This window comes from Myzus persicae, unplaced genomic scaffold (genome assembly GCF_001856785.1).
Source record: "Myzus persicae strain clone G006 unplaced genomic scaffold, MPER_G0061.0, whole genome shotgun sequence".
Taxonomy (NCBI): domain Eukaryota; kingdom Metazoa; phylum Arthropoda; class Insecta; order Hemiptera; family Aphididae; genus Myzus; species Myzus persicae.
Genome location: NW_019100647.1, coordinates 277,292 through 291,518, shown reverse-complemented (window position 1 = coordinate 291,518; position 14,227 = coordinate 277,292). Strand labels below are relative to the sequence as shown.

The following is a 14,227-nucleotide window of genomic DNA, read 5'->3' as shown; positions in this document are numbered from 1 at the left end:
AATGCATGAAAAAGGGTGAGGGAAGCCATCCAGTGATCGAACTTCCTTTGGCTTATAAATATAAATATTTTTTTATTTACGTATTAATTTTTGTATTTATTTATTTTTAGTTGTTGTTATCATTGGTTATTATCGTTTATTAATAAGCCAATTTTTGGACCATCTTATTTTAATACATCGTGGTGGACATTGTAATATATTATATAGATAATATGATTGGTGATCTGTAAGTTATATTATACAATAATGACATTATACATATTGATTGGAAATATCTATTATTAATTTATTATGATTATTAATACTGTTAACTGAATATTTGTGCTCAAATTATTATGGCTTAATAGTACTAATAACAAGTGCCTATTTTATTTATATACTCCTTCAAAAAACTAGAAATGTCATTCAAACGTATAAGAACAAAAACGTATAGGGCACGTTGTGAGTTTTTAAAAAAAAATTAAGGGAATGAATTTATAGCAGTTATTTTTATTTTGAGATTGTGTTTTGAACATAATATTTGAAACAGATAATATGTTTCACTGTTCTACAAGGTTTTAATGGCATTTAGTTATTTTCTATATAGAGATAAACAATTTATAGACATATTGTTGCTACATGAAGGCAGTACGTGACAAATATGATGATGACGTTTCATCGAAAATAAAAAGACTATATTTGTATCCATATATTTAAAATTAATGTATTATCCTGGATACTAATATTGTATGTAACCTAGCTGGGTTACTATGAGAGTTTTAACATGTTTAAATATTTACACAGGCCAAGAAAAACGGTGATCCAACCCACCTATTCCCCCAAAGCACCATAGTCTTGCCACTGGGATGCTTAATATTATGATCAAATAGTATATACAATTATTATCAATTTTAATTTTAATTTGATTCACCTATCTGTATTGTTGATCACTGTGATAATAAGTCGATAAGAACGGTTTTTTTTTTAAAATTAAAACGTGTTCCTTTTTTATATGAATATAAAGAGAAATTAAATGATTACTTTATTGATATAATATATGTATAAACATAATATAATATGTTATACTAAGTTATAGAAATGGATAATAAATTATAATCATAATGATGGCAGTATGGATGATATTTAACATAATATAACAAAAAATCTTAGATTTCATTTTTACTTTATTGATTTGAAATTATTTTTTATTTTTTAGACTGTCATTAGATTAAAGAAATAATACCATACACCATATACATATTTAGAATTGTAAATTATACTGGGATAACAAATAATATACAAATCTATTTGTGAAAGTGTATTAATAAAACGAACCAGAAGACTGCTTTTCAGTATGTATGGTAGCTTGGAAGGAATGGTAATAAGTGTATACATACTTGTTTTTTATTTGACTAGATAAAGAGTAAATCGATATTTTCGTATAACAAAAAAAGAGGAACAGTAATAATACAATATTAACTCTATAATTCCAGAAAATACTAAACTTGAAACATACAAATAAAGCTCTTATGTATATTTTAATATTTCTACTTGAAATAACCGATTTGGAAATATTTTTGGGCAGAGCAGGTGTGAAATGGAACAAAGCCTCAGAAGTTGTTTCAACATGAAAGAACAACTGCAGATGTGCCAACGTCTTCGTGTATGTTTAATGTGTTTGTAGTTGTTGAGAATAAAAAAAAAAGGAAGAGAGGTAAATTTGAAATCCTCAGAAAAAGTTGAAAACAACAAGTATTCACAGAAAAAAATCTATAACAACTTTTCCAGTTCGCTCACTTGAATATTAAAAAACATTTAGTTTTAAAGGTTTTTATGGATATTTTAATCTTAATGATTTCCTTAATGATATATAAATTGAATGTCAAAGTTCGTAATTTTTCTTAAATTTTTAAGTATTATTCAGTGATAATTTATTTATCGAAATTATTATATTTTAGAGTCTTAGAATTATGCATAGTTGAATACAAATTATGTAAAAAAAAAATAATATTTAGAATATAGGTTCACTTTGCCAGTGATCGGTATTTTATCAATATTATAGAGTATTTTAATAATAACATTAAATAATTTTACTTCTAGTTAGCAATGGAATAATGTTACTCATTTCTGATATTTTAAACATCTTTTTGTCATCTTTATTACTTGTATATAAATTACAAGCTTTTAAAATAGTTAACTGATTTTCAGAAGGAGAATGAATACAATATTATACATATTTATATTATTTTTAATGCAATAAGTATTTCAGATATTAATAAAAGACAATGCACTTGCAATTGTTTTTGTTAAACCAAAAATTATGACTTATCATAATATTGTACACCCACCTATTTATATGAAATTTTAATATTTAAAAAATGTTTTCATTTTATTGGTAAAATTAAACATGTAACAGTACACACGTGACTAAAACACCAATCATTATTAGAGCATAGAGGTGCAAGATATGACCACACCCAAGTCATAAAACTCATACAGTTGGGTGGGTAGACCGAAATCTGGCAAAACCATGTCCATGGAAACACCCTTTAGGCCTGGTAGATACGTGCATTCTCAATAGATAACACCTGTTCAACGAAATGGCTTTCCATCATAATCTATAAGAAATATTATGACGACGGAAAACCAAACATTCCTAATACAGTGGACCTGTCGGCGATTTAGTGTTCAAGCAATTAAACGTTCAACGGACAGCTAATAAACGTCAAAAATCATAAGCATGGAAGTGAGTAAGCCACTATACACATGAGTATGCTTCCATGTACACCTGGTATGTGATGACAAAACTCCTCTCTTATAATGATCAGGGGTAGCCAGAGTGGTACTAAGAACACATCGTGGGCCAACCACGATGGCTATTTCTTGTGTACTGTGAAATTCAGTGGACAAGCAGAAGAATTCACCGATTACAGTATCACCAGTGTCCCGAGTGAAGCACACCAGCCCGCACTTAAATAGTCCTGCTTTAGTGAGTGGCCGACAGGTTGCAAAGACCCCGACCCATGTAACCATTCGTAATCGTCAGCGGTCAGACATAATCCCGTAGTGAGCTCTCTGGGCTACCAAAATTGTTGTGGTATCTCGATCGGTGAGCCACTAGATGCAGACCCATTCGCTCACCACTAGATCCCGGATAAATGAAGAAAGATCGAATAATACTGGGATACATTTTCGGTGTAACAATTTTTAAGAGACTTTTAGTAGAGGAGTATCAATATTCTACGACAAAACCTGCAGACAGGTCGTCCTATATTTGCAACCTGAGAACGATATCTATACGTTTATCACTACAGTGTATGAAGTAATGTGACTGACTTAGCATTCTTGCCTTTGATTTCACTAGATGGGCTGACAACATGTGCAAATTAGGACAAATGTTTTGGAGAGCCAACAATCAACGTTAGAGTTTTGGGTTTTGAAGTATAATTACATGCCAATTACGTGCTAAATAATGACGCAGGAAAAATGTGGTCAATCAAAATATTTTGATTTGAGCGGGGCTGACCACATATTATATGAATTAGAACAAATGTTTTGGGGGTCAAAAGGTAACGTTATGGTTTTGAAACCAATCATAATAATGAGTTTTAACTAATGTTTGCTAAATATCCGAATTGGAAAATACTAATAAATTTAATTTTTGATACGAGTGGGAAGTTGACGAGGGAGGGTGTTTAAGGGATGTTGGAGATACGTCACGTGGCCAAATGAGTGCGAATTATTAGGAGATATTCCATGCAAATTCTTGCTAGCCACGTATATTAATTAATAATTATAAGCAATTATCAGTATTTAAACGATTTCATTTTTAAAAAAGTAATTTAGTCAGTCAATGTTTAGGACTTTTCAAAAATGCATAATGTGTGATTCGGTTATTATGCTTATAATGAATTAATTCATGATTAATACTATTTACCTTACAAAAGGTAAAAACCGAATTCACGTCATAACGTCGTACACTCAAGCTGACAATCGTATATGTCGTACCCGATACTATTGTACTTGTCTACCTTTAGCGCTATCGCCGGATTCAGCACTCAACTGATGGACTGATGCAAGAAATATAATCGAGACAATCCATTAAAATATTTACTCACACATGCACACGAACACACACAAACACACAAACACACAAACACGTCATACACACACACTCATTGCCGATCACAAGGGCTGTAGGCTGCAAGATTTATAGACAAACTTATTCGTTGACAATTCCAAGGACTGCAACTACAAATAAATGTGTCAAACGAGTTTTTCGAAAAAATATAAAGTATTATAATATAGAGGAATTTTCAAATGGATTTCCGAAATTATTATGTAGTAACAATGATTCACTCCCAAATCGAATCACCATATTGTATAATATTATAGCATCTCACACAAAACTAAATTTTAGTCCAAAAACATGTTTAACGTTATATTCGTTTAATACCAGAATCTACATTTATAGTAGTAATTTATTTTTATAATTTAAACTCACTTTCATGAGACTGCGTTATGTATAGCCTACCTAATATAATAAATTATAATATGTATTTTAGTAAGTACATTTTTGTATTCACAGTTTGAACCTAAATTATATAAAATTGTTCTATTCTTAAAATATTCTAACCATTATTGTTTTAAAACTTTAAGCATGTTTTTCTCAAACGTAGACTCTATATTTGAGAGTGCTCGAAATGTTTGCTAAAAAAAATAGATTATAAAAATTAATGTTTAATAATAGGGTTAATTGTATGTTTATTAACGTAATGGAACAAAAACCATTTCTTTTTAAGAAAATCAAATAATAATAATAGTATTAGTAATTTAATAGTTTACATAGGAATATATATTTATTTAATCAATTTTTTTAGGTGAATTATAGTTAAGTTTTAAGCTCATCTCTACTATTTGTTAAATATTATATAAAATATAGGTTAGGTTAATACGAGAAGATGGTCAAAAAATCGAGTTTAATTCTATTATAGAATACAAAATATAAATTTTTAATGTATATTTTTAGAATTGATAACACTCAGAAGTCAGTATTCACCTCATTTTAGTTTAAAACTGTTTTAGGTTAAATATTTTTTTTATATTTTGCTGAGAATGGAACAATCATAAGTGTTGGTAATTATAGTGGTCTTAAAAAAAATGTTTTAAGAAAATACTAAACAATTAAATATTTATGCATACTTTTAACTTGTTGTTTTAATAACTTCAGGTTTTGAAAATAAATCATTTTAATGAACCGTACAATAGTAACAAAAGCACTTAAAAACTTTAAGTCCTTTATTAACGCAATTTACGTATGGGTATACCCACTTCAGTACCTACTAGAAAACTGACAAGTCTGAAATTTTAGTTAGATAATAACAGAACACGCTGGTGGTGAGGACGCTGTAGTATATTTCACCAACTGGTTTAATTTGCCAAAACTATCCACCCAACAACCATTACCACCACAAAATAATATAATATTCCATTAAATTGCATAATAGGCATGGCGAATTTTATTCGTTTTAAACTCATAACTCTTCATAATAAATATTAATAATACATTAAATTATTCCTACATATATTCATCTACTCACGTTTTTGCCTAGTTAAACATTACCGATATGATTTCGGGGCTACTACAACACACCAATAACACATTTCCAGAAGTTATCTACGTATTCACTTGTAAGTTTATTACGAAAAATATACTAGCAATTTATTATCTTAATAACTTGTACATGTAACCGTGACGATAATAATACTTTAATGTAAAAGCACGTCCACATATTATTTCAGTTAGGTTTATTGATTGCATTTACAGTGAAGTAGTTAAATATTTTTTTTTAAACGTTATTTGTTCTTCATGTTTTTTGTCAACATTTATTTTTATCAAATAAAGATTAATATTAAAGCTTTTTGAATTCCTGGAGATTTGAAGTATTTGTACACAACGAATGGCTTTGGCTCGTCGTCGGTCGGTGACCATACTTTAATATTTCATCATATTTTCATTGACCAGTGGGGATCATTATACGTACGGTGTGGTACGTAAACGTATTGTGACGGTCTTACCCAAACTCGAAGCAATAATCATTTTCTGACTTTTTCGTAAAGTGCATATAGCGTGCTACGGCAGTGTTAAAGTGTTGAAATTTTATTTTCTACGAGAACTCGCAAAAGAAAAAAGGGAAAGGAGGGGATTCTTTTATTGTGCAGGTTTCAGCGGGACAACTGGTAGGACGAAAGAACAACAGCAATTCCTTTTCTTATATATAAAAGAATGAAAATATAAAATAAAAATAAAGCGAATGGGTCGATTATACGCCGTTGGTAGTCGACGAGCGTAAGTAAAATTAGATTTTCACGTGAGATTTCGTTGTAGGCCATTTGAACACACCCATTCACCACCGTAGTCGTCGTAATCGTCATAATCGTCGTTTGAACGTAATAATTACAATCATAATAATATAATATAAAAAACATAAGTAACAATAGTTGTTATTATCATTTATGTGGGTAAACGAAGACAAAACAATTAGATTCTACGTCTCGGCAGTTATGGTTTTTTAGTCAGCGCGAGTTTTTATTACACGTCTCCGCCAACACCACCAAGCGTCGATGTAAACTATGGTATTCGAAAAGTCACCAGCTGGTGGTAGCAGAGGTGGCGGGGGTGGTAATAAATCTACTGTTATATTTTTATGGCCCTAAATTTTAACTAGCCCTTAGCTCTGTAACGGTTTTAATTAAGATATTCGCTACGCCTTCGTAGACTATATACCACTATGCCGCAGCATCCATGGCCGTATAATGCTAAACTGACGTTCATAAAATAAAAAAATATTTTTCTCAGTAACGTAGACGGAATGTTTGAACCTACCTGGTCACGATAGTAGAGTGTACACAATAGTAAGTACTAATAAAATAGTTGATTGACTATTATCATATAATACTTGTTTATAATTAATTTAATTCGTAGTAAATTGGTCAAATACTCCTATAAGAACTAATAAAAATACCAAATTATAAAATCAAATTGTCTTCATAATTTGAAAATTTTATGAGCAGAATATCGTATTAATTAGATATTGTTTAAAACTAGCAATGTATAGAAGATTCTGTAAAACATACTTCATAGGTTTGTATGTTGTGTAGTGTAGTGCTACAGTACGTAGTTTCTGATAATCAACTCCACCAGTTTTTTTTTTTTTATTAAAACTATACGAACTTTACAAAAACTTCCATGTTGTATTTCTGAGTATGGCAACCACTTGTACATTTTCAACTAACGATGTTTGACTCTTACCCTTATTTTATTAACTAGAACACATATATTTCTGCCTTAAATCTAAAAACTAAAATTTAAAATATCAATACCTACAATAATATATTAATCTATATAGTTAATAAATTATCACAATTTTTAATAATTATGATGGTAAATTTAAAATCTCATTACTTATATTAATCATGATTTTTATCAACAACAGTTCGAAGAGCAATCGGAGCATTAGTGGGGGAAAGTATATGATTTAACCTATTTGTCACCTACTTAACAGTAGTTACGACATTAGCAATGATCTTAATATTATGATTTTACCTTTTAAATAAAGGCAACGGAAAGCTCTGTTTGGGCGTATACTATAATACATACCTTTATATTCATAAACGGTTTACGTGTACGTATGACAAATCACAAGTGTTTGGCTGATTATGTTGGCAAATAAACAATGGGAACAGCGAGATGACGTAGATGGAGAAGTTTCTGTGCCTCTTTTACTGATAACTTGTATAGTAGTAGTTATGAACAGATATATCCGGAAACGTTAAAACTACGCGAGCATGATGTCGTCGTCAAACAACTCAAACAACGCGGCTGCCGTGCCGCCGAAGGTTTTAGATGGCTTTGGTGTTGTACGTCCCACACTGAAGTCAACGCTGTAATACGTCTTGCAGTTTTGACTTTTTATTTCGACGGATACGTATAATACGTATTGCATAATATTATATAGTTCGAATCGAATTCGTCATGTTTCGTATACTCTTTGATGGCGTAAAATTGGATTCTAAACACGCCATAATAATTATAACTTTATTATAATATTTTGTGTGTGCGACTTATAAAATATTATATGAAATGTATACACAGTGTACGTATAAGTGAGTGTATGTTCTACTCAGTGACGTGATCGTGATTTTAATCGTTGCTGTTGTGTTTGATCGACTGAATCCATCGCCGCGCAGTGTCGCTGAGCTGATAATATTATAATATTCGAGTAATAATTTTATTTTGCAGTGGTTATTCTGAGGTGGAGCTGAGCTTTTCTACACGAACGCTTTGCACCGTTTGATGTTTCGCCGTCAAAGAGCGCACTTTACGTACGACTATCGATCATTATTGTTCCGTCGGTGAATAGCATTTTTTCCAATACTACCACAGCGATCCTCAGGGATTTAATGCTCGTTTCCATCAAATTTACTAGATAACATCAAATTATTGTTCACTCCTGTTTGAATTGTACGATTACTTATTGATAAAGTGACTGTCGAGGAGCATCGTAATAAATTATTACTCTATAATAATAATTCATTGATATGTATGATGTATCAACTACTGCACAGTCACCATATTTTAGTCATGTACTCTTGAATTTATAAATCACATTAATTTATTTAGATTTCTCGCAGCTAATAATTAGATTTGAGTCAAAAATGTTATAAAAATGTTTCAAGTTGTACACGTTGTTTCAGACATTTCGATCGAATTGTCGATTGCTCATATACTGTCCATAATATGATGGTTTAATGTTAATCGGTGGGGAATCAGTATTTTGGAATTTCTAGGAATATTATACAATAGTTATACGATATTTTGCTACATATATATATTTATTAATTTTATACTTAGAACATGAAATCATGTAATCTAACAGCAAACGTAACTACAAAATACGAAACTAATTTTTGCTCTAAGAATATTGTATTAAGTTTTAAGTTGAAACTAAGCAAATGTTTATTTTTCATAAAAAATAAATTGAAAATATGAAGTCTATTTTTTTTTCGTAAGCTTTTTTGACAACATAATACCACTTTTTCAGTAAATACTTTTAGAGTATTTTAGTCAGTCTTTTATCTCTTTTGGCTTTTTCTTTAATATAATGGGTATAACTAAATAAACTACTTTGCATACTTTTGAAAAATAATGTTTGTTATTATTAATACTTTTACAGCATTTTAAAATATATTTTAGATTTTCAATCTTCTTATCGACCCTCTTTGTCAAAACATGAAAAATAATAAGGAAACATTGTAGACTAGTACAGATTAAAAGTTTAATGAATGTAAATCTGGAATTTATATTAGTCTGATAAAATTTAGATTTGATCATTTTGTTTTTACTTGTATACATATTTTATTTGAGTATGAATTTCGATCGTATGTAAAATATTTTTTTCACATAATGACCTACAATTTTATTGACTATTTCGTATTAAATAAAATCTTCTGATCTCATCTTTACAAAATATGTTAAAATAATATGCATAACATTCTATACATTTGGATATTCATTAATATGTCAGAGACCCTAATACAAATATTATAAGCTAAATGTAATCTAGGTGATTTACAAGAATATTTATTTTTTTTATGTATACCTAAGCCATACACTGTGGTTAAAAATTATGGACTTAATTTTTGATTCACCTCCAACTTAACCATAATATACAAACTTCCATTCGATGTTTGCATAATCTGAGTAAAAAAAAATACCGGAAGTCACACGGTAATCCCCGGCTCAAGGATCATAAAATCACGTCGTCGTTGTATTACCGGATAATCGATGAAGAAAGTTTTCCTTACAGCGTCCCACATCTTGTGCTTCCTGTCGGAAGAAAGAAGCATTATCGCACTACGGTTCTTAGTATACTCTCAGCCATTTAACATAAATCTCATTGTCGAATTTATAACAATATCTCTTCTATAAACTCAAAGTAGATCGGTATGCAGGAGGGTAACTGACTGCCGCTGGTTTCGTTCATTCAGCCGTCAAAAGTTTTCTACTGCTATCAATCATAGAAAGATTTATAAAAACGAAGGCACTTAACTTGATCAAATGTACTAAGGTTTCTTTTCTCCACTCTATTCTCACCTCTCTTTGCTCTTTCATTTTTTTTTTTTTTTTACCCTATCTCGCGTGCTAAGATTTTCATTTTTGAACTTTTTAATAAAATGATTGCATTAACCTCGAACTAATAAATGTTATCAATCATATTAGTGTTAAAAACATTACAACTTAATTGGCACTTGCCAAATAGAAGTTCGACCTTATTTAATTGCAATGACCACCAATTGTCTGGTCAAAAAATTACGTGAACATATTTTATTTAAACACGTTACACCCTGTATGGGTATATATTGACAGATATAAAATGTAAGTCATTAAACATGTTTCAGTCTTGTTACATTTCAGTAGGTTAACGTGGTTACAATATTGTATCGATCATATAATTATTGTGTGCTACATGATGTAGACTCCATATTAATAACATTAAATGGCAATATTATTGTGAAGACTATGTAAGACTAGTTAGAGCAGTTAAATATATAAAATAATGTTTTATTCATTGTTCGTAATTGCATCAATAAAATTTCTATTATTATACTTTTATGACATTATAGATGACTAGGTAGGTTAGGTATATCGTAAATTATATAAAATACTATGAAACACAATTTAATAATGTTTTTAATTAAAAAATAGATCTTATTTGTATGCTGAAAAATAAATAGTAATATAATATTGTGTATATTATATTTTATTAAATAATCCTTAAAATATTTACCATATATTTTATACGTTACAAATAAATGTATAAAACATAAAGATATTCATAATGGTTACAAATTACAATCAAAAAAATACATATAATTATTAAATGATAATTTATTCCATATTATGATAGATATATTTTGTGTTAATAGAAATTTACAAATAAGTAGAACTGTTACATAGCTAGTGTAACATAAAAGTAAAAAAATAGTTAATTAATGTTCAATTTGTAGACGTACTCTATAGAATATAGGTATGTCATATTATAAACTTATAATGTTTAATATGAAGGTGACCGGAAGTGTTTTTAGAATATACGACTCTGCACAATCTAAAAGAAAATTTGAACGATAATCTCACCAAACATCAGTTGATATTAAGGATTTTTTTTAAGTTCTTCAATCAAAATATTTTCATTGTTTCCATGTTTTTAACTAGTAAGTTTGTTTAACTCTCTTTAGAACAAGAGTGTATTCGGTTGGAAACTTTAGTAGGTACTCAATATTATAATTCTTGTTTTCATATTCATTATTATTAACGATTATCAGTTTTGTATGAATACGTCATAACTGATCAAGTAAATTATAAATATAAATTAAAATTAAATTTTACAATGCACAAACATATAACTCTGTTATTATTTTAAAATGTATCGAACTTGTACAATTGTAATACACGTTTTTATAAGTGTAAGTACAAATTTTATAACATAAGAAGATAAAAGTAAAAGTTGTTTTTTTCCAGTACAATTAAATACAAAAATGATATATTATTTTGTGTCATTAGCTAATTAATATTAATTATATCCGTCGTTATAATGAATGGAGTATGTTACTGTTAAACTAAGAAATGTTATTATAAAAATGTATAACTATTTTTTTTTTAAACTTACATACTTGATATCATTTTATATTTTTTCCAAATAATTTATATGGATTGACCAAAATAAATGTTTATTGAGCAACATGTTTTATAAGTATAGGTGCTGTTTTAGATTTAGTTTCGTTGTAAAAAAAAAAACGAAATAATAAATAATTTCTTGTTGTTTCTTTTAATCTTTTTGCAAACCTAAAAGTCAAAACCAAGTTTATAACCTCAGTATTTTAGAAGAATAAAACAATATTTGAACCATAAAACGAACTCGCAAAAAGAATAACAATGAAAGTAACCAAGCCAAGGCGTGAATGGGTTCACAAAAAGGAAATATTGTAACCTATTGAGATAGATTTTCACAGATGATTGGAACGGTCAAACTATCTTGGCACTGTGTTGGACCTGGACATAATACCATGTTGGATACCATCCAAGATATGCAAATTGAATTAAAACGTTTTTATTTATTCACTCTTTGCGCATACAGTATCGGAAACGTATTACTCCGGAAACAGTTTACCTGACAATGGTTAACCAAAAAAATTAAAATTAAAAAATTATAATTTAATATTTGTTTCTACCATTCATCATCAACATATAATAATGGATAGGTAGCTTATTCTGAAATACCTGTAATTTATTAATTGGACCAAACTCAACACGTGATTAATCATTAATTAGGGTTTGAAATCCGTGAAAATTATAAAATATTATAATGTTTTTCAACGTCATTTTTGTTAAGAGAATCAGAGTATTTATAGGTATATACAACATATTATTATAACACGATTTATGAGTATACCACTAGTGTTGTAATTATAACCATAATAATAACAATAATTATAGTAGGTACCACGCAATATTCATGATAATAATTCCTAGTATGTCAGATAGACATTCAGGACCCAGGCTATGATTAAAATATGGCTTGCCCGTGTTAATGTGATAGGACATAACAATAAATAATTTTCCAAATTCAAATCATTGCCAGGTTTAATGCTATTAATTACGTTACGACAGAATATCATTATTGAGTATACGCGTATACCTACTGGGATAAATCAAATTTAAGCGTATAATTGTTACTGAAATAGTTTGAAAAAAACTCATCTTATCAAAAATGTTTAACATTGTAATCTATTTTTGTTTTATTTTCTTGATAGTGAACTTTCATTGATATGGGTTCCCGGTTTCTCCAAGTATCAGATTACATTTAAAAAAACAAAATCCATGTAAAACGAAGTGTTTCACATCAATATTTATTGAGTTTATTAAGACATTTTTGCTGTAATTATATTGATTTTAAAAATCGTACACTTTATTGCAAAATAATCGTTTATGTTATTAAGTTAAGTAGGAGTTGTTCATCATATAAATGATTAATTGTAGTTGCTAAATATTTGTAACAAAATTAGCTGGAAACTCAAAAGATAGAGATTTACTACAATAAAGAAAGAAAAAAATAGATTGTTGTATTTCAATGCATTATTGTCCTTGTATTATGGCCAATGGTCAAATATTTGCCAGTTTCGTACCACAAAAATGGCTATTCGGTCGAACGTAAAAAAAAAATACTAAATTAAAAACTCGGTTAGATGGTTCTCTCGTTTAATTTTCTTTTACATCTACACATAGTTTTACGGTGAATGAGGCTTACAAGAAAAATCTAAAGGATAAACTATTATGTAAACTGCAAACTAAGTGAGAATAAACATATCAATATTTTAACATATCAAATCTGAACAATCATATTATGATAAAGTGTCTGGTATATTGGTACACCCATACAAAAATATTTAATTTTGTAGTTCAGATATTCATTAATATTACCAAGTGGCATGAGTAACTTATAACATACCTACGCAAACATTTCTTAAGACTTGTGATTTATATAATATTAATGACTTGTAGGCGTGATGTGAATTATGAACAACGGCATCCCTAGTTTTTTATGAATTAATAATTTTAATCTCGATATTTTCAAACTTTCATAGTATTATATGCATTTACTATATAGCTGTTTCTTCATCACATTCTTTTTCACCAATCCAAATATAACAATTGGCTTATAATATTATTGACTATTATGAGTTAATTAAATAATTCGTTATGATGATTAAAATATTACAGATACCTTTATTGAAGATTGTCTAGCTCAGGGATCTTCGACCTTTTTGAGCAGCGGGCCACATATTATTTTTTATTTATCTTGTGGGCCGAATTCATAGTAAAAACATGTATTTTATACAAAAATTCAGTTATAATTTTATCGAAATAGAAAATATACATGCTAAGTTTAAAATGTAATAGCAGGCCGCATATTATGACAAAGAGAGCCACGAGTTGAAGACCCCTGGTCTAGTTGATAGTGGAAAGTTAATAAATTCTTATTAAGTTGAGGAGAAAAATTGTTGAAATATTTTATACTTCAGAATATAGATATGTTATATTGTGACAGACATGTTCTTATCGATTGAGGAAGATTTATATTTTAGGACCATTGACTTGATGTTATTTACAATTAAATATAAATTCGAC

At 28.8% G+C, this 14,227-nt stretch overlaps 1 protein-coding gene across 1 annotated transcript in view; it reads right to left on the bottom strand.

Annotated features, from left to right (window-relative positions):
• LOC111038738 (zwei Ig domain protein zig-8-like) overlaps nt 1-14,227 on the bottom strand; it is a 244,701-nt gene that overhangs the window by 25,132 nt on the left and 205,342 nt on the right. The window lies entirely within an intron of this gene.